Source organism: Lynx rufus, unplaced genomic scaffold (assembly GCF_022079265.1).
Source record: "Lynx rufus isolate CCGP_SWC_20201006 ecotype Redwood Valley unplaced genomic scaffold, mLynRuf1.p SCAF_5, whole genome shotgun sequence".
In the NCBI taxonomy this organism is placed as follows: domain Eukaryota; kingdom Metazoa; phylum Chordata; class Mammalia; order Carnivora; family Felidae; genus Lynx; species Lynx rufus.
This window is the reverse complement of record NW_025814867.1, coordinates 97,829,931-97,855,327: the sequence shown is the minus strand read 5'-3', so window position 1 is coordinate 97,855,327 and position 25,397 is coordinate 97,829,931. Positions and strand designations below refer to the sequence as shown.

General features: G+C 35.4%; 1 protein-coding gene across 1 annotated transcript in view; it reads right to left on the bottom strand.

Annotated features, from left to right (window-relative positions):
- ZBTB20 (zinc finger and BTB domain containing 20) overlaps positions 1–25,397 on the bottom strand; it is a 763,926-nt gene that overhangs the window by 440,458 nt on the left and 298,071 nt on the right. Inside the window, exon 8 of the mRNA XM_047100214.1 lies at positions 21,344–21,417. The gene's annotated coding sequence lies outside the window, so the exon portion shown is untranslated. The remainder of the gene's footprint in view (positions 1–21,343; positions 21,418–25,397) is intronic.

Sequence of the window (25,397 nt, the reverse complement as noted above, 5' to 3'; positions counted from 1 at the left end):
ATAGTGTCAAATATTTGTATTTGCCTTGCGGATTATTGTTGTCTTAATTTTCGTAGGACAATTTAGATTTTTACCATATTTTCACAGGCCCCTTTCAATGTCACTACAGAGGGATAAGCTTTCTGTTGAAAAGGCATTTGAGTGGTAAAAGAAAATATGGCATTGAAAACATCAGCTTAGCCTTACAGAGAAATAAGAAAAGATTAAATACAACATATAGATAGTTTCCCTACTGAAGGGAATCCCCATATGACTTAATTCTGTGTTTCTATGCTAATATTTGGTATCTTAAACTAATAATCTGAAATGATACTTTATATAAATTGGTGCTGGATTTGCTAAGTGTGGTTGTTGTATTGTCTTATTATTATTATATTGTTGTTGGTATTGTTGTTATTACTATTATTACTGAAACTCCTATGGTTAGTCATGTGAATTTCCCAAAAAGCTTCTAGACTCATTGTCAGCTTTCATAGGAAGTAATAAAAACAGATGGCTTCCAGCATACACAGAATCTTTTCAACACACACTAAAAGAAGTAGAGATTTTGCCCTTACTTAGAGCAAAAATATCAAGAACTCACTGTCTCACATTCATTTATACTCAACTGCCTGTTTTCAAAAAAACATTAAAAAGTCAATCTCAGATTTGAGGTCAAATATCACATGATTTGTCAATCATTGAAAGCATAATTGAGCACTTCTGTAATATTAAAAGTAATAAAATTAACAATTCTGGAAACTTGGAGTAAGTTTCTGGTATCTGATTCCTGATTGAGTCAAAGATCTATTAAATGGTGCCATAATGCAAATTTTTTTGATGGTCCTAAATAAGGTTGGCCCTGGCAAAATTCAATTTTATATTTACTCCAAATACTACATTTTATTTTTCCCAGGTAAAAATGAATCAACAAATCAATTAATGCTATTTTGTATATACTTCCTAATGATTCTTCCAAGGCAATAGTTTTTAATTTTACAGGGGCTTTTTATTTGAAACTATTAAAAACTCTCCCTCCTCCATAAACATACAAAAGATAAAGTTTTAAAGAATTACAAACATTCCCACCACTTAAAAATAAATTTTAACAAGAAGTAAAAGAATCTTCCTCCATACCTTCAATCTTTCTCAGTTACCACCCAAGATAACCAGTTTGGAGTACACTCTTCCCATATCTTTCAGGCAGTTGTATTTCACTCTGTACAAGGTCAGATGAGAATTACCTACACTAACCTACAACTTCCTATTTAAGCTTAAAACATGTAATGCATATGTCATCACAGCAGTATGTATGGATCTATTTTATGCTTTGTAATAGTTTGATATAGTCTAATATAACAATGTTTTAAGCCATTTATCTTTTTTTTTAAATGTCTATTTTGAGAGAGGGAGTGAGAGGGAAGCTGGGAAGGGGAAGAGAGAGAGAGAGAAAGAGAACCCCAAGCAGACTCCATGATGTCAGTGCAGAGCCCCATGAGGGGCTCTATCTCACCAAGCATGAGATCATGACCGGAGGTGAAATCAAGAGTCAGTCACTTAAATGACTGAGCCACTCAGGTGCTCAAAGCCATTTATCTTTTTGATGGAAATCTAGTATGTTTTGAAATGTTTGCTATTATGAATAAAGCTGCAATGAAAATTGTTGTAATAGGGGCACCTGGGTGGGTCAGTCAGTTAAGTGTTTGACTTCAGCTCAGGTCATGATTTCATAGTTTGTGAGTTCAAGTCCCGCATCAGGCTGTGTGTTGACAGCTCAGAGCCTGGAGCCTGCTTCGGATGGATTCTGTGTCTCCCTCTCTCTCTGTTCCTTCCCTGCTCATGCGCTCTATCTCTCTCTCTCTCTCTCTCTCTCTCTCTCAAAAATAAATAAATAAATAAATAAATAAATAAATAAATAAATAAATATTAAAATATTGTTGTAATGTATGTGCATGTATGGAACCACAAGTCCCAAGTACCACAAGTGGATTACTGGATCTTAAGATATATTCCTTTGAGAAACTTGTTTTTGAAGGTAGATTCTTGAAACATTTAAAATACCAAGTAATTTTGTTAATTAAATAATGACCATTATTTAGTACCTAACATTCTAGGCAGTGTGGCATGACCTTTAAATGCATTAATACATTTCAACATATGAAGTTTATTATATATGGAAACTCTACTGACCAAATCCTGATCACACTTTGGAGTTGGACTGCACCTCTACAAGCAATGAGGGGTCAGTGAAAGTTTCTGAGTAGAAGAATGGCCCACTTTCCTCACACAGAATAAATCATTTCCAGGAAGGAAAGAGACCCTAGTAGCTGGAGGAGACATTAAATAATATCTAGTGAGCTTGGGACTAGACAATAAAGAACAATCCTTGCAAAGAGCTAACATGAAAAAGGCTTAACATGGAGCCAACTTCTGTATCCAAACTAAGGCAAAATGGCAGCATTAGCAGGAGAAACACATCTCCCTTCAAGTATTATCTGTCAGACAGACGATGGCAACATGCTGGGAGCAATAGCAGATTAAGAACATGCTGAGCCATCCTGCCTATTATATCCAATGGCCTCCAGACAGCTACTATTAATTGAAGAAGGCAGGGATAGGGAGAGCAAAAGGCCCTTTAAAAAATAAACACAGAGATTTCAGGCTTAAAAAGTATGCCTAGTTGGGGGCACCTAGTCGGTTAAGCGTCGGACTCTTAATTTTGGCTCAGGTCACCATCTGAGATCACGCCCCACGTTGGGCTCTGCACTGACAGCATGGAGGCTGCTTGGGATTCTCTGTCCCTCTTTTCCTCTCCCCCACTTCCTCTTTATCTCTCTCTCAAAATAAATAAACATTTAAAAAACATATGCCTAGTTGAGAGTTTCTGCTGTGGTTACTCACATACAGAAATTATCTAAAACAAATGGACCAGACCAACTAAGTGTCTAAGGAAACTATATTGACAAAAATATAAAAATAAGAAAAAAAGATGAGAGAGCATAACAGGATGGTGCTGTTCACAGAGAATGGGAAGAGGAATCAAGATCTTTTACTACATTTAAGATGCCTGGTGGGACATCCAATGAAGACAGCAAGTGAATGGTTGCTTTTATAATAAGTCTGGAGCCCAGGTGACAGGTTAAGGTCAGACTTGAGATAAATATCTGTTATCATCAGCATATAAGTAGTATTTAGAGCTACTGGATTGGATGAGCTCATCTAGAGTATATTGTGGAGCAGAGAAGGGGGATCTAACACAAGAGATTGACAGATCAGTAAGGTAGGAGAAAAATCAGGAGAGTGTGAGATCATAGAAGTCCAGGGTAGACATTATCTCTCTCCCTGCCTCTCCTTGACACACTAAAGGATTAAATCACATTTTGAAATGCTTCTGAGAGGTTGAATGAGAATAGGCCTCTATATATCAGGGTACAGACAATGTCCTGCAGCAAGGAATAATAAGCAAATTAGTGAATTATGTATGCTACATTATGATAAAAAGAAAATATTTGTTAAGAAGAATAAAAATGTTGCCTTTCTTGTCATCACTGGTAGCTAGATGTGAATCCTGAAAATAAATTTGGAGAGGTGAAATAACTTGCCCCAGCTCCAAAGCTACCAAGGGGCAGAAGTCAGGCTGTGATGCAGGTCTTCTAATTCCCAGAACAGGGCTGTTTTCTCTAAAAGAAAACGTGTGATTATTAACATAAATATGTTTTCATTTTTCCAAAATGTTATTTTAAAGTAGAGACTAAAACCCATTCAACACCTGATGTGGTGATCTTGAAGAATTTTATTTCAGGAACCACATTCTCAAATATAATTTGCCTCAACATTAGAAGTACGAACAGAGCTATAATTTGCTTTTTTTTTTCAGGTTGCCCTTTCCTGTTGTATCACATATTATTCATGTAACTGGCCAAGATATAGCAAACACTCAAAAACCATGTACTGAATGAATACAGTAATTTTCTTATATCTCATATTTATATAGGTACATACACTATCTTAAGTATGTTAGAATTTAGATATATAGAGGCAAAATTTTTTAGATCTTCAAAAAGGAAATTTCTGAAAAATTAAATGAATGTACTATCAGAGGGAGAAAAAAGGCAATTCTGAGAAGAGTAGAGAAAAAGCAACTGTATCAGAAATCTAAATATAATAGACCACACTTTCTTTTCCTGTGGGGGGAAAAAAGTACATACGAATAGAATATCTCTAAAACTAAATCAGGAAAGATTATGGCCACAGAATCACATTGTCATCTATAGTTTTATTTATTTTATAATTTTTTTTAATGTTTATTTTTGAGAGAGACAGAGTACAAGCTGGGTAGGGGCAGAGGGAGACAGAGTCACAGAATACAAAGCAGGCTCCAGGCTCTGAGCTATCAGCACAGAGCCCAACGCGGGCTCGAACCCAGGAACCACAGGATCATGACCTGAGCCAAAGTCGGATGCTTAAGTGACTGAGCCACCCAGGCGCCCCTCAGCTATACCTTTAAACTATGTAGTTAAAAAATGAAAAAAGTGTTTCCGCTCCACATCTATTACACTGACTAACGTAATAAACATACCTGTTGTCAAGGCTGTGGAGCAACTGGAACTCTTATCCATTTCTGATGGGAATACAAAATGATATAGCCACTCAGCAAAACAGTTCAGCAATGTCTTATAAAATGAAATATACATATGTCATGTGACCTAACAATCTGGCTCCTAGGTATTTACTCTAGAGACTGAAAACTTATGTCTGCACAAAATCCTATACACAAATGATTATAGCAGTTCTATGATAATTACCCTCAAGTGAAAAAAAGAAAAAAACAACCAACTAAATGTTTTTCAGTGGTTAAATGGATAAACAGTCTGGTACAACCATACAAGGGAATATTACTTAGCAATGAAAAGAAACAAACCATTAATACATACAACAACATAGATGAATCGTAAATGCATTATGCTGAGTGAAAGAAGCCAGCCTCAAAAGGTTACATACTATTTGGCTCTATTTATGTGAATAACAGTTCTCAGGAGGACAGAACTATAGTGATAAATGAGAGATCAGTGGTTGTAGGAGTTGTACAGGAAAGGGATAAAGAGATAGCATAAAGAAGTTCTTTGGGTGAGGGAACTGCTCTGTATCCTGATAGTGGTGGCAGCTGTAACACAAATATATATATGTATTAAAATTCATTGAATTTTAAACAAAGAAATTTATAAAAGGTAATAAAAATGTTCAGCATTTTCAGAAGGAAAAAAGAGAAAGCAACTGGCTTACATATTGAATTATTGGAAAATATGGAATATTTCTAAAAATACGGACTCATACAAAACCATGGCTTCTCCTACCAAGAAAATAATTTGGTAAGAGATAGTATTGTTGGTGAAAAAGTAGCTCTGCCTCTACCATCAGTTAATGAAAATGAGAACTCTAATACAGCTACGGCACTTAATAATAACCCTCTTTAAGATTTGGTCTCTATAGTTTATGACAGTCATTACTGCTTATGAATCAAGGATAATACCAGCACTTGAATATCATAAATACGACAGGCCTCAATAGCAAAGTAAAGATTATTACTTAAACTAATAAGTTATTATATTTCATAGAGCCCTCGTGAATCTGTGAATAGACTACTCAGTTCAGTTGCGCCTCTGCACCCTGTAACTATAATCCATTTGCAGTGAGAAACCTCAAGTTTTAAAATGTACGTTCCTTTATTTATTTATTTATTTATTTATTTATTTATTTATTTATTTTTATTCTTTTTATGTTACTTAGTGGTAAAATATATGTAACATAAAAGTTACCATTTTAACCATTTTTAGGTCTACAGTTTAGTGGCATTAAGTACATACACACAGTTGTGCAGACATCAGCACCATCCTTCCCCAGAATGTCTTAATCTCTCAAAGTGAAACTCTGTAACCATTAAACAATAACTCTTCCCTCCTTTTAGCCCCTGGTAACCTCTATTCTACTTTCTTTCTCTATGAATTTGACTGTTCCAGATACCTTGTATCAATAGAATCATACAGTATTTGTCTTTTCATGTCTGGCTTATTTCACTGAATATAATGTCTTCAAGGTTCATCCATGTTGTAGCATGTGTCAGAATTTCATTCATTTTTAAAGCTAAATAATATTCCATTGTGTTCATATGCCACGTTTTGTTAATCCATTCACCTGCTGATGGCCATTTGAGTTGTTTCCGCCTTCTATCAAATGCACATCCCTTTGACATTATTGTCAGCCACCATTCCCTCCCCACCCCCACATAAATGAGACGCAAGGCATATTCTGATACTCTTCAGCAACGCAAGACATTTCATTTACAATAGTCAAGTTTAAAGAGAAATTTTAAAATTTGGTCACCTATACATAGTTTCTAACTGATATCTATGGAAATAGCAATTTTATATTTCTCAAATATTTGTTCAAGTTTGGTCATTAGCTTAAATATGCGTGTGACATACATGTCTGTGAGACGCATAGAGCTGTATTATGCATGTTAAAGTTTTATTATTGTCTGGTTAGGAAGGTAGTCATTATCTAGAAAAATGGTTTTTAGTGTGAAGCAGCAGGTTAAACCAAACACGAATTGAAAATTCTGAGATGAAATAAGAGTTTGGCTCCTTTAATGTATAACTTGCAGCTAAACTCCACTTCCGACAAATCAAAACAGAATATCTGGGGGATGCCTGGGTCAGTTGGTTAAGTGACCAACTCTTGATTTCGGCTCAGGTCAAGATCTCACAGTTCGTGCTCTCTCTTGCTCTTTTAAAACAAACAAACAAAAAAAACAAAAACAAAACAGAATACCTGGGGTGGGGCCAGTGCATTGTTTTTGTTTGTTTTATTTTTTTTGGAGTTTTTCTTTTTCTTTCTTTCTCTTTCTTTCTTTCTTTCTTTCTTTCTTTCTTTCTTTTCTTCCTTCCTTCCATTCTTTTTTTTCTTTTTTACTTTTTACGTGATTTTAATATGTAGCCAGAATTAGGAAACTCTGAGCTAAAGGAAGAAATCCTGAGTTAAAGAGTATAAGAGTAATCAAGTGAAAGCAACTGTAAAAAGCAATTGGGGCCTGGTACATCAAAATGAAAAGAAGAGAAATTCAGAATTCTAAGTGGCAGAAGAATCTCTTAAACAAGGAGAAATTAAATAGCCTTTTAGTTAAAACAGAAGAATAGAAGAGTTGTCAATTATAAGAATAATTAACATCTATATTCTAAAGAGCTCCAGAACCTAAACTAGAATGTAAGCCATGAAAATGGTCTGAGAAAGTCCTAAGCTGAAAATAAGATAAATAGGTAAATATTTAGAGGAACAAATTTTTAGAGTTTTGGAAATATCAACTTTCTTGATTGTATATAGTTTCTGTTCCATTTAAATGTTTGTACTAACTGAACTTTATAGGTGTAACATGAAATAATTTCTCATCTAAGTAAACATTCACTTTATACACAAAAGCATAGTTTGAATATATCCATTGACCTACCTTACTTCTTTGGGCTTCTCACACATGAAGTGACAAGAGTCCTGTTTGCGCTGTACTAACCCATCACCAGGAGCTAGAAAATGTAACATCTCTGTCACAACCCTCTTCCCCCAATCACTCCACCAGAACTGAAGGGATGCTTGAACATTAAAAATGACCAGAACATGGTACCACAATAGCAGTCTATAAAAAACTGTCAGAAACATTATCATGTCACTCAAACTTGAGGTGAAATCTCTTTACTATAAAGGATAACAATATGAAAATTAACACTGATCAAAAGCGAAGAAACAAAATGGCAAATAAGGAAGAATATCCCAATAACACTTTTCCTTTTATTCCCTCTCTCTCTCCCTCTCTCTCTCTCTCTCTCCTTCTCTCTGGACATTTTAGAAAATGAAAAAAAAAATGGAAAAGAAGTGAATAATGACCTCTCAGAAATAAGCCCTAATATTTTATATGTTTTGTGTCTTGCTTTTTTTCTACCTAATATGAGCATTATTTGTCTCATTAAAATCTCCTCATAAACATTATTTGTTTTTCCAATCACACCTCTATTACACACCTTAATCACACACACACACATCTTTCTAGCTACAGTTACTGTTCTCACCAGCCTATTGGGGCACTGGTAGGAGTCACATAATAGACAAGAATTCACATTGTTGTGTAAATCCTCTCAACTGAAGGCATAGGGAGGAGAAGGGATCTACATTTTTGGGCAAGCTTTCCATGATCAGCTGCTTATTGATTTCTTCAGCTCTCTGGAGTTAAGAGCAACAAACATAATTGCAAGCATATTCTAGAGATTTCCTCACACCTGTAAGTGGTTTACTCTGAGTCAGCACTCTCAAAATGGAAGGAGAAGACAGCTGGCTGGCTGGAAGTGCCAAGACGACCCAGCCCACCCAGGGTAGGACCCATGAGGGACCAGGGAAGATTTGTGCAGATATAAACGGCTGGAGTGTCAAAATACATTTCATTTGTTCATGCTTCCGAATCTCCTAACCAATCACCTTCTTCCATTCATCCACCCTCTCTCATTTTTATTTGGGAGGAAGGATTCTCTCTGTCTCTTTTTCCCTCCCTGCATTCCTCTTTCCCTCTTTCTCCAATTCTCTTCCTCTCTCCTTCCTTTTTCGTAAAGCCTTTATCGTAATTGGCTATAGCATGAAGTAAAGTATGCTTGTTTATCATTAGTTGTGGTTATCATATTACAACTTCCCTGTGTTTTAAATTTAGCTCATGGTGCCTCTCTCCTGTATCCTTTTTTTTTTTTTTTTATTTTTTTATATGAAGTTTATTGACAAATTGGTTTCCATACAACACCCAGTGCTCATCCCAAAAGGTGCCCTCCTCAATACCCATCACCCACCCGCCCCTCCCTCCCACCCCCCATCAACCCTCAGTTTGTTCTCAGTTTTTAACAGTCTCTTATGCTTTGGCTCTCTCCCACTCTAACGTCCTTTTTTTTCTTTATCCATTCATCAGTTGAACTGGAGAGTGTGATGCTAAGTGAAATAAGCCATACAGTGTATCCTTAAAGATCAGTCATTGTCAGGACTACTCTGATGGGATGTAGAACATACTGACTCTTTGAAATATAGTACCTCAGACTGCACAGTCCTCTCTTGCCTGGTTCCAATTCAGATATTCTGCCCAATTCAGAGGCTCAAGGGGACCTTTGGTGCCTGTCTTTAACCTAAGGTTTCTGGGTCTGACCCTCTGAATACTTAAAACTCCTGTGAATTTTCTGTTGGGAATATAGTCCTGAAACCTTATCTTGCAGAGGTGTTTTTCTTTTCCTTCTTCTTTTTTTTTGTCCCCCTCAGTGAGTTAAAGAAGCCTGAAAGTCTAGTGAGATTTCCATCAGCAAGGGAAGAAAAAGACAGACCCAGCAAGGAGTTGAGAAGTGAGCAGAAAAGTTAATTGACCTGGGCCTGAGGAGGGTTAGTGAGAGCCCTTGAAAAGGATTGTGAGGCAAAGGCAACAGGAACGTTGGGGAAGCTATTGTGGGAGATGTATTGTGGATGAGAGATGGCCAAAAAACCAAAACAACCCCCAAAATGTTTAGAAATAACCTCTCAGAAATAAGCCCTAATATTTTATATGTTTTGTGTCTTGCTTTTTTTCTACCTAATATGAGCATTATTTGTCTCATTAAAATCTCCTCATAAACATTATTTGTTTTTCCAATCACACCTCTGAGTCTTTAGACTCAGATTACTTTGAACAACTTTTGCTTGTTCAGTTAATTCTTTGTATATGATTCATGTATGAACCTGCATCATGAAAGAGTTCAGCTTTGCGCACACACACACACACACACACACACACACACCACACTTATTAACAAGAACCAGTACCATCACGAAGCTCAGGAAATATTTGTTGAGTAAATGAAACACTCTATTTAGAGTATGTACTTTACTCTGTCTTATGGAGGTTGAGGCACTACAATGAAGTTGAAAGTTCTGTATGGTGATTATTTTTCTCGGGCTGCTTTTCCAAGGAACAAAAGGAAGTAATTTAAAAAATAATTTTACATATTCATTTTCAGACATACTTTCATAAAATTCATTATAACTAATGAAACAATAAAAAATGGTTAAAGAAAAAATTACTAATCTTCCATCAGTCCTTTGTGATTCTCAACCCTGTAAGATGACCATTGTGAAGAATATGGTCATAGAAAATGCACAACATTTATTCATAAATGTTCATTACCCTGAACATTTGCTCTTTTCATCTAATAAATATGGTCATCCTCCCAGGTCAATAGCGATAGATAGAATTCATTCTTTATCTATATCTATATCTATATCTATATCTATATCTATATCTATATCTATGTCTATGTCTATATCTGTATAGCTTATATCTTATATTTATATATTTATTGTATATATTATATAATATATATTTATTTTATATAATATATATACATATACATCTATATATTTATTTTCGAGAGACAGAGCACAGATAGCGGGGAGGGGGGTGCGGGGGGGGGGGCGGGAGAGAAGTAAACACAGAATCCTAAGCAGGCTCCAGGCTCTGAGCTGTCAGCATACAGCCCGACACGGGGCTCGAATCCACAAACCGTGAGATCTTGACCTAAGCCAAAGTCAAACGCTTAACCAACTGAGCCACCCAGGCATCCCAAATTCATTCTTTTTCTAATGGCTCTATAATCTTCAATAACATCTGTCCATATATGGTATATATATGGTCAAATTAATAAATTTAATATCCTTTTTAAAAACAAATTTTATTAAATTTTACTAAATTTTTACACAGGATACTCAAAACTGAACACCTATTTGGTACCAGCTTTACATACTGAGAAAACTAGTAAATTACTCATGGTTCTTTACCTCAAGAAATTCACTGTCTAATATGAGATAAAACAGTTAATTTTTTTTTAATTTAAGAGGAACTGCTCAGAGAATTTATAGTAAAGAATGATTTTAAAATAAATCTTTAAAAGGAGTAACATATTACTGGCAATTCATTCTTAGTCATTGCTTCAAATGTAGGAACAGTGCTTAGCAGCTACAGAGTAGCTCCCTATATGGCAACCCAAAAAACAAACTAATTTTCTAAACAGTAAGAACTCAGATAAAGCACCTTACCCCCGAGACCTCAAAGTGATTTATAATTCTACTAATACTTTTACTGTAATAGTAATACATGATATTTATGAGCTATCTTTATTCCATAGAACTCTAAATACTTCATATGTATATTTGACTTGTTTGTATAATGTCTGCAAGTTTGAGAAAAGTGTGCCCTACAGATAAGGAAAATGATCTTAAGACAAAACTATTTGACAATGCCTGAATCAAGTCTCCAGATAATCAGCCTCATGCTCTTTCCTTTCCATTACATTTGCTGCCTCCCTCGTGGTAACTGAAATGATAATGTGGATATTATGATGTAATCAAACAGAAAGTCTCATGAAGCATGAGAGAGTCAGTACTTATTAAAAAACAAGGGTTTTTCATGCAAACTATTTCTCTGTCTACTTAAAGGGCTTATTAATAAAGCTTCGCTGACAAGTTTTCTAGGTGAGATGAGTCTGTTAACTTATGGAGCAGCCAGTCTAATGGGCCCCTCCCACTAACCAATGCTGCAAGAAGATAAGGCAGATAAAGCCCCAAATGTGTAACCCAAATTCACTGCTGTTCCTACCAGCCCTAGTCCAGAGAACAGAACTCTGATAGTAATAACAGTGGCAATGGCAATAATGTTAGACATATATTGATTATTGACTATTTAATAAAGTCCTACAATATTCAAGTAAGTTAAGCAAAGAACAGTTCAGTAAAATTGTAGCAAATTTCATATGGACAAGCTTAGTGCAAAATTGCAAACAAGTAAATGTCAAAAATCTTAATCTTCGAATACTCAGTAACTGTCAACATGAGCAAACTTATTTTACTATATCTTTGAGGACATTTTATCATAGGAGGTTTATAAGTCAGAGAATCTGATACTACCCAGAACACTGAGTTCATTCTATATTCAATTTTTATGACCTTCTGAAAGAATGTCAGTTTAGCACGGCCTCTTCCCTTTTCCAGATGACAAAGAATGGTGCTTTCACATTGTCATTTGGGATACATGACGGGGTGCATTTAGAGCCAATGTACTGCACCTGATGTGTAAAACTCTTTATTGTTCTAGAGAAACTTGTGCCTAATTCCCTGGCAATTAACTGTTTCAAAGAGTCACAAGTCTCCCAATTGCTTGTCACCAGTCTCGAAGAGATTAGATAAGCTTCCTCCCTGTTACAAAAGCTTTTCTTCATTCAAAATTCCTTTGAGAACAAAACATTAAACCAGAATTGGATTTTTTTTAATGTTTATTTATTTTTGAGAGAGAGAGAGAGAGAGAGAGAGAAAGAAGTAGGGAGGAGCAAAGAGAGAGGGGGACGGAGGATCCCAAGCAGGCTCTGCATGGACAGCTTGGGCTCTGACAGCAGTGAGCCAATGTGGGGCTTGAATTCACTCATGAACTGCGAGATCATAACGTGAGCTGAAATCAGACACTCAACTGAGTCACACAGGCGCCCCCAGAATTGGATTTTTAACAAAATACTATAAGATTGTTGAAAACACTTCTTCTTTCTCCTGACAAGACTCAGCAGTTCAAAAGATATATTAATGTACTTTGATTTAGGGCTACTAGCAACATATTGCAAAGTGCAAGGATGAACCAAAGAACAAAGTCCCTTCTGCAAAGTAGAAAAGATGGTTTTCACTGAGTTATTTTGAAGACTTGAAGGGACCCTTTCACACAGAAAGACTTGGAAGTCAAACTCAAGAAACAGAGAGGACAAAGTAACAGCTGTAGGACCCTAACAAGTAGGCATCACTTTTAATTACCATGAACTTATGTGTATTGCTGCCATTCTACAGTGACAACGGGTTTTCAAATAATTGTTCAAGTATGTTGATAATAGAAAATGACCTTCTCAGAAATGAGAAGCACTGCTAAAGTTGACACATAGAAGGAAATTCAGTATCATGTCTGAGTGGGAGCTGCCATTAACAAGTGTTTCAAACATCTTCCTCTTCTTTCCCTTTTTTCCCTCCCTCTTTCTGTCTCTGTCTCTCCTACTTTTACCAAGAAGTTCACTTCTAATGTAGTTCTCAGTGGTCATTAGAAAACAATCTAACAATTCATAAGTATGTTTGGATTTTCAGTTTTGTGCTTTTTTTAGAAGCAGTAACAATGAGTTCTTTCATTAACCTATATCTCTGATCAGGCTTATAAGGCTTCAAAATAAGTTAATCTTGAGAAGGAAAACATAAAACTTCTTCCTTCTTATTGGCCTCATAAACACAATAATTTTACTTCTTTTACTTTTCAAAGGTGTGTTCAAGTATGGTATAGCTTAGCAGTATCATTGTCTATGATGTGATTGGGGTCTTGCACACAGACGCACAGTGAGTCGAGATAATGTGGAGATGAAAGACTAATGTCATAGATTTGACCTATCTTCCCAGCTCCTCATTTCTCAAAGAAGGAAACATATACAGGGCATTGCTTTTATTTCTAGACAAGGTGATACAACTTAATTATAAAAGCACCCTTCTGACACACTCTCTTCCTTCTTGGGAAGTTTATGAGAGCATTCATTACAATTCTACTTTGTCAGATAAAGAGCTGAGGTGTGAAGACCACAGAAGACTAAACAGCATCCAGAAAAACAGACTTGAAGGTTGGTGGAACAATGGAAAGAATACCTGGGATCAGACAGATCTGTGTTTGAATTCTAGTGAGGTTTTTACTAAGATGTGTGGGCAATTTCATCTCACTGAAACTAGGTTTCCTAAATTTTAAACTAAGGATTATAACATTGATCTTGAGGTACTTGAGGAAATTAAATGTGAAAAGATTTAAGCAGAGAGGGCACCTGCTAAATGTAACTTTCTTTCCTTCCTAACTCTTTTCAAAGTTTGAACTATTAGAGAACTAATGACCTATGTGACCACATGAGCTAAGGCAATAACAAAATGCAATAGATAAAAACACCAAGCAGGAGATAGTACAGAGTTTGAATCAGTTAGGCCTGGCATCAATACAAACTCACTTACTGGCTTTGCAATCTTGGATGTTACTTAATGTTTCTGGAGCTCAGTATTCTCATTATAAAATGGAAATGATTCCTACTTTGCAGGGTGGTTGCTGAGTGTGGTAGCAAGGATTAAAGACAACTTTTATAAAGCATCTGGTACATTAAGTAAACAGATTGTGAGTAATACATATTGTTCAGATTTTTATTAATTAAAGCTTGTCTATAGACTCATCTCCTGTACTTAATATTCCTTTTTCCACCCAAGACCTTAAAAGGGTGATTGTAGGGGTGCTGATCACTGATTAGCTGGTTTAGCTGTGTTAATCTAGCTCCTAAGAATTAGGGTTACAGTTCCAGCCTTGCCATTAACTATTTAACTGTATGTCTTAGATACGACTTCTAGGCCTGAATTTTGTTCATCTCTAAAATGAGGAGGCTGGAACAAATAATTCCTAAGGTTCCCTGTTGCTATAATACTTTATGATTATAGTGTCTTTTTATTGAGTTATAGCAGATAAATCCTCATATCTTTAGAGCTTAACCTACTTCCCTATGGTTTAATTTTCACATTCCCTCTACTGTATTTATTTTCTCCCTCCCTTCCTTTCCTTTCTTCCTTCTTTCCTTTCTTTCTTTTCTTTTTTCTTTTTTTTCTTTTCTTTTCTTTCTCTTTATTTCTTTCTTTCCTTCCTCCCTTCCTTTTTTCTTCAAAAGGGGGTAATTTCTATCTATATTGGTTTTCAAGCAAACCAATATCTCCATCTTGACTTAGTGGTATTCCATGATATTAATGCATCATACTTTAATATAATCTGGATTCGGGGGCACGTGCATGGCTCAGTAGGTTAAGTGTCTGACTTTAGCTAAGGTCATGATCTCGCGGTTTGCAGGTTCGAGCCGCGTGTTCGACTCTGTGCTGACAGCTGACAGCTCAGAGCCTAGAGTCTGCTTCAGATTCTGTCTCCCTCTCTCTCTGCACCTCCCCCACTCATTCTCTGTCTCTTTCTCTCTCTCTCTCAAAAATAAATAAACATTAAAATAAAATAAAATAAAATAAAATAAAATAAAATAAAATAAAATAATGTCGATTGTGTTTAATCCAGAATTCAGTAATATTATAGGTAGCAATAAAGAGGATAATGATGATACATTTCAAGCCTTTCTATGCCTCCAGGCCCCTGGTCATTGCACATAATAAAATATACCAAAATTAAAAATAAGATTAAGGTTTAACAGATAAAAATACATCCTAGGAGTAAAACACATTTTTGGTACTCATTCCGACATTACGCAATAAGCACTTAAAAATAAACAAAAATAAGAGATTCATTAACCAACAACAGAATCTTAACAATTATTAACTAGAAAAGAAATAAAATTAACTTGACCTTATCTTAGAAGGTTGTCAGAAATCAACTTTGGTTATGTAGATGGGAAATATGTTGTGAACTATTAGACCTTAGTTTCAGAAATCCAAACCCTCCTCAAACTCAGAAGTGAACCTTCAGTTAAGATTCGAAATAAATGTATAGATTCTATGAGCTTGTGCATAGTATTTACTTTTGAATTACTTTCATCTTAGTCTATTCAATTAGAATATACATTATATATTGTATTTACTTATTTATTTTATATGTACATCTATTAATGTGTTTTTCCAGTGTATTCAAAATAAAGTCCAAATTCCTCACCCTGGCTACTCCTCTGACTTCACTTCCAATTACTCTCCTCCTTTGTCTACTTTCCTCTAGCCACTCTGGAATTCCTTTATTTCCTTGAATACACAAAGTTTGTCTTTGCCTGAAGGCATTGTCCATGCTGTTTCTGTCTGGAGCTTTCTCTTCCTTCCATGTTTCTACCCCCACTCCAAATTCTTCACCTGCCTGATTCTTCCTGTGCTTCAACTATCAACTTAAATGACACTTTCTATGAGAATTCTTACCTAAGCACTCAATGGATAGCATAGCAGATTTTCTCCATGCATTATAATCTTACATACTTATTTCCTCTTTTCATGAACTAAAACTTGTAATTTTGTAATTATTTGTTTACTTATTTAATGTCTGATTCCTTTAGGAGACTATAAATTCCATGAGAGCCTAAGGGATCACTTCTATATTCCCAGGATTAAGCATGGTTGGATAATGAATTAATGATTCTATTGTGGTAGATTGTGTAGAGTTTAGAAATGTTAATTAAATATGGACTCTATTCCCAAAGAATTTATTTTCTAGTAAAAGGATAAAGCATACACATAAGTGTTGTTAAAAAATATAGAAAGTAATTCGTGTCTCAAAAAAAAGTGTAGGTAAATGCTACATTAGTTTCTTAGGCTATTGTGAAAAATTACCAAAAACCTGTTGACTTAACAGAAATATATTCTTTCACAATTTTGAATGCTAGAAATCCAAAACCAAATTGTCAGCAGAGCCACTACAGTGTTAAGTGAGTTTGGTAAGCAGGGGAGAGTGGATTATTTCTGGCTACATCAAGGAGGGAAGGTTTCATGGAATTAACAGTATTTAAAATAGACCCGGAAGGATGGGTTAGATTTGCACATGGAAAAACAGAATAATGGCCATTCCAGATGGCAAGAACAATATTAATAAAGGAGGGGGGAGGGGATAGTGAGGAAATTTGGCTCGAGTGTGTGGTATATTAAACCACAAGATTAAGTCAGAAATGAGGTTAGAATTAGATTTTAGATGGTCATGAATACTGGTTAGAAATTGTTTGGTAATTAATCTAGAATTACTAAAGTTTTGTATGAACAGAGGTGACATAATCTTAGAACTCCTGCTTCAGGAAACCTAATGAGGCAGCAGTGTTTAGGATGAGCTGGTCTTCCTTCCCCCATCTCTCTTAATTAGAAGATAGATCATTGCAGGCAAGAGAAGATGAAAGCCTAAGGCAGAGGTACCAAGGAAGGAGAATTAACAAGACTTGGCCACTTATTGGACACCTGGAGGATGGTGGAAAGTAAGAATGATATATTTTGAGTCAAGATGACCTGGGTAGTTGAGAGGAAAAAAATTAGTATAGTCAAAAAGAGGATGATTTTTAAATAGAAGGATAAATTCAATTTTGATATACTGACTCTGAGGTTTACATAAGGACATTGGAAATATAGGACTGGAATTTGGGAGAAATATCAGGACTAGAGATACAAATGTGTGAGTTATCACTAGTGAAATGACTGAAGTCATGCAACCCTGGAAAGCAGTGTCAAATTATGGGAAGAGTATGAATGTGGGGTTTGACAGATATATTCACATTCTATCCTTTATATTACCTGCTGTATGACCTGGGACAAATTGTTTAATCCCTCCACTTTCTCAAATACACGGGGGGGGGGGATAATATTATCCTTTAGTTAGGATTATAGGATTTAAGTATCTAAAAGGACCTATCTTTTTAAGATATGCTTTCATATTTTGGCGGCATGATTCCCAGTAAGAAATATATTTATTTTGCAATCCATTATCTTAAAAATTTGTAATACACTTTTTATCAATTTTTCCCTGTGATACTATTTCATTAAAAGCATATTGACTGTGATCTTTCAATTGATTCCATGACATATGAATGAGTTGCAACCCACGCTTTGGAAAACACTGGTTCCAACCAGTATCCTATACTCAGATCTCACCATTACTATTCACTGTTCCCTCAACTTGTATTTTTGTTACTTCCTCTACTTGGGCTACTTAATATCCTGTAATTTCTTGATAGTCCAGAAGAAATGATAACTATTTACTTACTCCACTGCACCCACATAACATTCTGTCTTTAAGAAAGACATATCTATTGTCCAAACAGATTATGAACTCTTTGATGATAGGAACTATATGTTATTTACCTCAGTAAGATGATTTGTTCATAAGGGGCACAGAATAAATTTTAATTTATTATTATAGAGAAAAGAGAGAAGCGGTCTGAGGAGAGAACTTTGTTGGACACTTATATCCAAGGCCCTTCCCTGGCATCCTCATGAATGCTTCAATTCTTCCTTCTCTCTATGCCAAAGCTTCCACTGAATTTTTTAAGGCAGAACACCATCTCCTCATTTGGGGCACAAAGACATAAGCCACCGATATTTGTATATAGAAACTTGAGCTTCTTCACAGTGGGGATGGAAAGGTTTGGAAGGTATAAAAAAAATCTGAGGAAGAAAGTAAGATATATCCAGGACTTAGCTGTGGGTAAAATAATAGAAAAGTTCCTACACTGGTCTCTTTGGATTGCTAAATGACAGAATCCAATAAAGGCAACCTGAAATAAATTACTAAGGCAAGTAATTCATTTTAAATTATTAAAGTTTATTTCATTTTTTTTCAGACCCTGAAAAACTTTTCTCTGACAGAAATGACCCCTGGCAACAGTGACATTCTGACACCATGTGTGATGCACTCACTTGGGAAGTCTGAATTCCATGTCACAATGGCTCTGTTCAGATTACTGGTTTTATCATGCCTATAAGCACAATTAAACTACTGAAGTTTCCAATGGTCTTCTGTCCACTTAGTAAATCATCATAAAGAATATTAAGTCAACCAAATAAATTTGCTTCCATGTGACTCATTATACAACCGGAGGCCTGATATCAAAATGTATAAAAAAATGAAAAAAAAAGAACTTTTGTTAACAATGAATGTTTTCAGAATACCCTTATATATTAACTTTGGGCTAGTCAGTGGAGGGGACTAACAGTTCAATGGGTCTCATAAAATGAGCCTAAGGCAATTTGTTCCTTAGAAACACTGTTCAGGCCCTGAGTACAGAGGAAAGATCAAAACCCCAGTGTCTAAATTTGGGTTGACTCTCAGGCCTAGATGTCTAAAGGGTGATCTGCACTGCTGGTCATTATGGTTTGGGTAATTTACATGTCCTACCCTGGGCCTCAATTTATTTATTTCAAAATGAGATTATTGGACTTCTACTTACAGACTTTCTACCTATAATGTTTGATGAAGCTCTACCTTAAAATTCCTTTCACCTCAATTATTAATCTTAAAAAAACGTTAAATGTGTTTACAAAGTTCTTTGATGTCCTTAAACGTTATTCAACATGATAACAGTACAATTCACTAAGCCTAAATTTTATCATTTTAGTTTTGCCTCAGAGGCCACGTTTTATGAAAGCCTTAATTTGCATCACCAGCAGCTGATTTAATAAAAATGAAGGGACCCCTTTTGGAAATAAATTAAAATCGGTGGGGGAGGGCAAAGAACTGTATGCAAAGAAAACACCAAAACAAACAAACAAACTCAGGAAGCTAAATTTAAAAGGGGTCAACAGGTTCTGAGTTCTAAAGAATGTTGTGGTCTTATTAGTGCTGAGAAACTGGTCCTGGCTTTTTATGCACTGAGAGTTGAAGTTTCTAATCACAACTTAGACCAACGGGTGAAGAGTCCATCCTGGAGTCAGGTAGATTTATCTTTGGAGACAACTCCAGTGTATGGAATGTGAGACACAACCTAAATGGAAAACTTCTGGAAACCATTTCACAGAAAAAGGATATAGTATGAATGCCCTCCTCATCCTGGTGATGAGAGAGAAGTGTAAAATCAATGAGGAGAAAGACTGAGAGACTGATACCTGATGCGATATGAGGAACAGCTCGTTTGCCTTTGACAAATTCCTTTAAAATTGCCTTCCTGTCAAAAACTTTCTTCAACCCCTCTCCACAATAAATGCCCTCTGAAAGAATTAATCCTGAAGTTCTGACTATTAATAAATTTTGTAATTGTATTAATAACAGTAGCTATTTCTTGATTACTATTATTATGCCAAGCACTGGAGATTACAAAAATGAATAAGAAACAGACCCTACTTTTGGAGACCTTCCTGTCTACGAGTTTGAACTGTTGTAGTTATGACAAAAACATGATAAGCATCATTTATCACTCATACTAGCCAAGCACTGTGCTCAGTGGGCAGCATGCATAAGCTGTCTGTCCAGGCTCCCTTTCCATTCATCAGATACTCTGACTGTGAGATGATCTTGCTCTGTTCATGCATCATCTCTCTCCTCCCACCAAAAAAAAATGGACGTAGCAGAAATTCAGACCATAGGTAGAGATATTTCAACAACTTCCGGACTATCTATAGTCAACACACAAGAACTATAGCCAATAGTGAAAGGGTGCAATGAACCAAAGTGAAAATGGAAGAAACCAAATCACCTTTAGTGCACTCTGTTGGACAGACATGGTGGCACTCTGAAAACCACAATGCAGTGTACCCTGCATCCGGGATTCCAACAATGACTCAAGGAGATGAATGTTATTGAAGTGTTTTGAGACTCTAAGAAAGACCTTGCAATACATTAAATTGCAAAACTTAGGAAGACATCATAACCTTCTGGATTTCATTACCAAAACGTACATTTTCATCTAAAATTAAAAAAAAAAAAGATTGACTTTTCTCCTCGTATTTCACAACCTTTGAGTGCAGCATTAAAATGCTTTTCTTTTATCCCCCACCAACTATAAGCTTCTGTTTTCTTACCCTGGGCGTCTGAATCTTTTATATGCTCGGGTTCTATTCACTGCCTGTTATTCAGACATTGAAATCCCAAGTGTTAATTGTTCTTCCAAGTACATTGACAAAACAGCAGCTAAATAAGGGTAGACCAGACTGTGGTAGACTCTGACATGCATTTATGGAACAATGGGGCTCTGAGAGACAGCCTTGTAGCTCACGGGAAGACATAAGATGTGCTATTTTGACTGCTTCATAGCAGAATGGGGAACACACGCACACAAGGGAATTATGCATTTTACTTAGTTTTGCCCAAAGTCCTCAAGGCAACAGAATCTTGTGATGTCATCATGAACTTTTTTTCTATCCATTTCCATTGACACAAAGGCTAAAAATTTCTAATGACATCACAAAGGAAAAAGGAATCTATTTTGATTCCATAAGAAATCTATTACCTTCCATGAGACTTAAACAAAAATGTGAGAATCCTTCCTGTCAGGGTGTATGTCACTGTGCGGATTCACAGTGGGTGACACCCTCCCTAATGCAATTCAAACCAGGCAAAAAAAAAAAAAAAAGAGGATTCACAATTTGGGTTGAATAAAAAAGACATATTGAATATTGTGCCCAGCAAATTTTCTTTTTTTATAGAAGGAAATCATTTAAACATATATTTCTTCAGGGATATTCAAATTTTTACTCATGCTTGGTTACTATGTTACCAATGTTTTTGTCTTTTCTTGGGTTGGTCACAAAATCACAGAGAAAGAAGGTACAGGAAGCTTTCACTTACAGGAATGCAGTGCAGCTCAATCTTTTGTTTTTAAGGTGCAGTGATTTTAGTCTCTAAATGTAACTTCAGGCAGTCTGAAAAGAAACAGGTTAAAATCTCTTTCAGTTATAATTGGTATTTCAGATTTAATTAAAAATTAAACTTTCATAATGTTTCACCATCCAAAGCAATGCATTATCAGTCAAGCGTGGCTTTTTTTTTTTTTCTGTTAAGGAAAAAAAAAAAAAAAACCCTCTTCCCAGACTAGTTTTTTAATGAAAAGAAAAGGATCTAAAGAGTAAAAAAGAAAAAAAAAAGCAATTCTGAAAAACAAAATACGCCTCCCTGTTTAGGACTTCATAATGATACGACTAGAAGCTCAGTACCTCTGAATTTTAGCTAAATTTTATCTGATTTTTTTTAAAAACTCCTAAACAACAATTTCACACCCTAAAGATTACATAAAATGTTAATTTTAGAGAATAAAGAAGAAAATCTATTATCTGAATACACATGTTGAAGGGAAATTAGGACTTGACATAGAATTGGAAAAAAATGTTAGATCTACTACTTTCAAGGGACTGAATTGGTGGTGGGGCAGATGGTAAAGTAGAGGTAAATGGACATATTTAGCAATACAAAATGCCCACTGCAGTGTATTGTGGGTTTGGCATGCCGTATACCACATCATCTATACGTATATCTCATCACATGCAGCTACTGCTCTGTGAAGCAGCACGGGAAGACCCTCAGGATTTGAACCAGAACTTCCTGGTTTAAGTAACTGAACCACATTTCTTAATATGTATTTCCAATCTTCAGATTGAGAGTCCAGGCATTAAAATCTCCAACTACGTCATAAATATTTGGGCTTAGAATGTCACAGTATTTTTTCAATCCTTTCTTTCTTCATTCGACACCATCTCTAAATAAGATAACAGTTAAAAAAAAAAAAAAGAAACAGACTAGATTAAGTCATCCCTATTTTTAGCTTTAGATAACTGACACTACAGGATTTAGAAAAATATAGCTTTTTTAGTGTGAAATGAAGATAATACAATTATCTTTCGTTTACTTCACACCATGGCAGTACATTTTTTATATATTTGTAGCACTAAATGTGGTATGTTTATGTCCACTTTCACATTAGTGCAAGGTAATATTTTAGTATCTCCACATATGAGAGCATGATCATAAATCACCCCTGAAATTGCCTCTATTATTAGAAATTGCATCTAGTTCCAACTTATGAATTCTATTTTCTTTTTCCCTTGAAGTATATGGAGGAATATTTTAGGTATTGTGTCTACTTGATATATATATAGATTTTAAATGCAAACTGGTTGAGATTCACAAAATCCATCCATGAATGGATCAGAAAAAAAATCACTGACATTGACTAACTAAACTTTTCCCCTGCTTCTCACATGCCTGAATTAGACTAAAAACGCACCAGTGTAAAGACAGAAATTATGGAGGCGTCACCAGGGACAACTGAATGAGAGGAGGGGAGTGCACATATTTCCTTATAAGGCAACAAAACATTCATAAAAGAAACTGACAAAAATAACTCATGCTCAGAATTATATGGAATAACAATAATCCTCGATAAATGATTCAGAAATATAGAAACTGCCCACCTCTATATAAATCTGAACTACCGATTGGTATTGTTCTACTCACCACTCAAACAAGGTTAGTGAAAAACTGATTCACTATCTAGTTCATGCAAGAAAATGTGATGAAAACTAGGCTGCATATTTATGTATAAACTATTTAACTGACAACTAGCAGTTCAATTTAATCAGTCAGATTTCCTTTTCCTCAATTCACCAGATGTTGAGTCAACTGAACTATCAGTTCAAAATAAGAAAGTAATTTCTATGAACAGACTGTCTGCTATGTTACATTCTCCTCCTTCCTCATGTATTCCTCCTCTTTGACCTTTCTCTTCATTTCTGTTTCTGCATGTTTCTTCCTTACTTTCACTTTCTTCCTTATTTTTTTCCCTCTCTTTTTTTTCCCCTTGGTGAGGGTAATGAAGCTCAAAAATAACATCTTGTATCCTGTTGAGGGAAACTTGGTCACAACTATCCTTCCAGATGACAAACTCATTCTTAAATGTCTGTTTCTCAATCCAAAGAAAACAGAGCAATTGAGAAAATAGAGACGCAACATCACTTACCACTACCAACACCACCACTTTTAATTCCCATGCTACATTCATCACAAGGAGGACTAAAGTTTATTTATATTATCCCCTAACCTCAAATAGGACCACAAATAAGACTAATAACAGGACCATTTTGTGGCACTCAGGCAAACGGCTGGGCAAAACAGATGGATCTTACTTTGCGCCAGGACTCAAAAAATACAGTCGCCAACTCACTGTTGGCGACTACATATCTTGGCCCAAAGATGGACCTGGAAGTGGGACCAGTTGTCTTTGATATGAATACTGTTCCTATTCATATCTGCCTCATGAGATAATCATTAACTCTGTCACTATGTAGTGGGGTTAAGTATTGGATAGAAACTGGAAAAATGGTCATCAAGGAAGTGAAATATTCTGAAGGCATGTTGGATTAGATTAAGGAGCACAGAGTCAGGGCTGGAACACTTTTGGCACTACTGTCCACTTTTCAACTTCCTGTTTTTTTTCAAGTTCAGTACTGTACACGGTACCCACCTTTAAAATAGTAGATTTCCAGAGTATGTGTCAACAATAAGAATATTTTGTTCTTGACATTTCAGGTTCTAAAATCTGCTAATTTTTTTTTAAGTCACCGAGATCGACCTCGGTCATTATTAAAATTGACCACCAGTGTTAGACTTCTTTAATCAGGACAAAACTATGTAAGGCTTTATAGATTACAGTCAACACCCAGTGATGCACTGGGAAACAGCTCAGTCAGTAATCAATGCAAATTACAAAGCCCGGAAGAATGCTTCTCTTGGCAGAGACCCTTTAGCAAAAGAGTTGTGCATTCTGCACTAGTTAGAGATTCTGAATGGCTTTCCAGAGAAGTAGCAAATGCATTATATTACAGTAACCTATCCTGTAACTCACGAGTCCAAAAAACAAAGCCCTAGACAATAAAGAAAACTGAAGGGGGGTGAGGAGCTATAGATCTTAACACTGACTAGTAACAAAGGGCTGCTTCTGACCACACTCTACTTTTTAAAAATCTTCACATGCATACAAGTTTTAGGCATCACCAGGTCACAAAACTTCAAGAAAAGAACAACAAAGCACTCCAGTTTAGGAGGTCTATGCTAATTCAGGCATTGCTCTTAATGTTCTCTCAACGATTCAGCATCGATTGTATCTTGCTCAGATCATTTTTGAGAGTTTATTCACCTATGATTTATCCATTCTGACACTGCTCAGATGATTTTTAAGAAACAAATCCTGTCTGTGGTCAGTGTAGAGGGAAATTATAATATTTTAAATATTTCTCTTAGTCTTTTTTTTCTTTTCACTTAAAAATTTTTTATTATGGAAAATCTCAAGCACATGCAAGAGTAGGGAGCTTAGTAAAATGAGCTACCATGTACTTACTCATCACCCATGGTCCATCTTTTTTTTATCTATACTCATCCACTTTTTCTTCTATCAGCTCATTTTAATGACAATTCCAGATATCATATCATTTTATCCACAAATATGTTAGTATGTAGTACTAAAAAATAATGACTTCTGAAAATCATAACAAATATCATCATACCGTGTCAAAAATAATAGAGATTCTTTAATTTATTAAATATCTTAGGTCAAATGATTGAATTTTAAATGCTTTTTGTTCTTTGTTCATTTTTATGACTGGTTAGTTTGAATTAGGATCTAAATAAGATCCACATTACATTTAAGTCATAACTCTCTTTGAACTGATAAATCCCTCATTTTTTATTTTAACTTTTTATTTTGGAACAGTGTCATGCTTATGGAAAAGTTGCAAAGATACTTCAGAGAATTCCTGTATTTTCTTCACTACCTAACATTAACATCTTATATAACCGTGGTAAATTTGTCAAAGGAAGAAATTAACATTGGTACAATACTATTAACTACATA